This window comes from Nomascus leucogenys, chromosome 7b, assembly GCF_006542625.1.
Source record: "Nomascus leucogenys isolate Asia chromosome 7b, Asia_NLE_v1, whole genome shotgun sequence".
NCBI classification, from domain to species: Eukaryota; Metazoa; Chordata; class Mammalia; order Primates; family Hylobatidae; genus Nomascus; species Nomascus leucogenys.
The window spans coordinates 76,794,941-76,797,419 of record NC_044387.1 but is presented as its reverse complement, the minus strand read 5'-3'; the positions used below and the strand labels follow the sequence as shown (position 1 = coordinate 76,797,419).

Here is a 2,479-nt window from a genome sequence, read left to right as displayed (position 1 = left end):
GGATCTGGTAGAATTCCTGGAAATAAAAGTTGTAAGAGTCTGAGGGTCCCCCTAGATTTTTTAACTCTCAGACTTGTACACTCTGAGCCTCCAGCTATCCATCAACTACTGTTCAGATTTTTCTAACCCAGCACTGTTGCTATGCAGGTTTCTACTAACGGATTTCTACTCTAGCAAGCTGTGATTCTCTGTATGCACCTATCTCTCCAATTGTTGGGGCAGTAGATTTGTCCTGTGATCCCACTTGTCTGATGGATCTAAGAAGAGTTTTTAATGTTTTAGTTTGTTCAGCTTTTTATCTTTTGTTAGGACTGAGTGAAGACTTCTAAACTCCTTAGGTGCTTGACCAGAAACCAGAAGTCTATAACTTTATAAACATACATACATTTGATTTGGTCTGTTTCTTCCCCTTTGAATTTCTTTATTAAGCCTGTCAAATTTTGTCCAGGCTTCATGATTAACCTAAAAATACTACCTAATATCTGACACTTGATCTCCCAACTTAGACATAATTTGTTTTTATTTTTTAATTTATATCTACTATATTTTAAGATACTTATTAATTTTGACTCCTGTGGGAAGTGTACATGAAGCTAAGCATGTATTTAGATTAAGTGCTAATTGGTCAAATAAGACTTCACAGAAAAAGTAGGATTTGAACTTGTTTTGAAGAATTAGTCATATCCTGACCAAATGGTCTCTGACAAATAATTTGACATTTTTGGTATTTTGAGAACACTATATTCAAAATACACTTTTAAATAAGCTTTCTCTTATGTGCTTTATAACTGGGGCTGACAAACTACAGCCAGTGGACCAAATCCAGCCACTGACTATTTTTGTAAGTAAAGTTTCATTGGCATATAACTACTTCAGATTATTACCAAGACTGTACGTCCTGCAAACCTGAACATTTTCTATCTGGCACTTTATAGAAAAATCCTGAGGACCTCTTCTTTAAAAGTATAAATGGAATATAGATTGAGAGCCCTTTGGGATCTAAAAAACCCCAGTAATACAAATTCCAAGTTTGTATTAGTTTTTTTATTTTTGTTAATCTGAATTGCTCCTCAAAGTTTGAGTCCCTGAATGGCAGCATTGAAATCGCCTGGGAAAGAAGTATAAAGTTTCCAGCCTTTTCCCCCCGCTAGCGCCGCTGGGCCTGCAGGTCTCTGTCGAGCCACGGATGCGGGTCTCTGTTCTGCAGGATGGGGTTTGTTAAAGTTGTTAAGAATAAGGCCTACTTTAAGAGATACCAAGTGAAATTTAGAAGATGACGAGACGGCAAAACTGATTATTATGCTTGGAAACACTTGGTGATACAAGATAAAAATAAATACAACACACCCAAATACAGGATGATAGTTCGTGTAACAAACAGAGATATCATTTGTCCGATTGCTTATGCCCATATAGAGGAGCATATGATAGTCTGCGCAGCATATGCACACGAACTGCCAAAATATGGTGTGAAGGTTGGCCTGACAAATTATGCTGCAGCATATTGTACTGGCCTGCTGCTGGCCCGCAGGCTTCTCAATAGGTTTGGCATGGACAAGATCTATGAAGGCCAAGTGGAGGTGACTGGTGATGAATACAATGTGGAAAGCATTAATGGTCAGCCAGGTGCCTTCACCTGCTATTTGGATGAAGGCCTTGCCAGAACTACCACTGGCAATAAAGTTTTTGGTGCCCTGAAGGGAGCTGTGGATGGAGGCTTGTCTATCCCTCACAGTACCAAACGATTCCCTGGTTATGATTCTGAAAGCAAGGAATTTAATGCAGAAGTACAGCGGAAGCACATCATGGGCCAGAATGTTGCAGATTACATGCGCTACTTAATGGAAGAAGATGAAGATGCTTACAAGAAACAGTTCTCTCAATACATAAAGAACAGTGTAACTCCAGACATGGAGGAGATGTATAAGGAAGCTCATGCTGCTATACAAGAGAATCCGGTCTATGAAAAGAAGCCCAAGAAAGAAGTTAAAAAGAAGAGGTGGAACCGTCCCAAAATGTCCCTTGCTCAGAAGAAGGATCAGGTAGCTCAAAAGAAGGCAAGCTTCCTCAGAGTTCAGGAGCGGGCTGCTGAGAGCTAAACGAAACAATTTTCTATGATTTTTCAGATATAGACAATAAACTTATGAACAGCAACTAAAAAAAAAAAAAGAAGTATAAAGTTTCCATTATGTAAGATGAATAAACTTGGAGATCTGATAGAATGTATAGCTTTTTGAAAACGCTAATACTGAAGTTTCTATAAGACTTTGAGAATAATCATCTCTCTATAGATAACATCTATAGATAATCATCTCTCTATAGATAATAAAACAGTTTGTATACTTGAAATTTGCTAAGATAATGGATTCTAAGTGTGCTCACTACATGAAAAACATGGTAAATATGTAAGGTAATGAATATGTTAATTAGCTTGATTATGGTCATTATTTCACAATGCATACCTATATCAAATCAAGTT

At 37.5% G+C, this 2,479-nt stretch overlaps 1 pseudogene across 1 annotated transcript; it reads left to right on the top strand.

Moving 5' to 3' along the window:
• The first annotated feature begins 1,199 nt into the window (after positions 1–1,199).
• Positions 1,200–2,172, top strand: LOC100582324 (annotated as a pseudogene). Its single transcript, XR_121156.4, has one exon. The product of XR_121156.4 is annotated as a 60S ribosomal protein L5 pseudogene (transcript).
• The last annotated feature ends 307 nt before the right edge of the window (positions 2,173–2,479 follow it).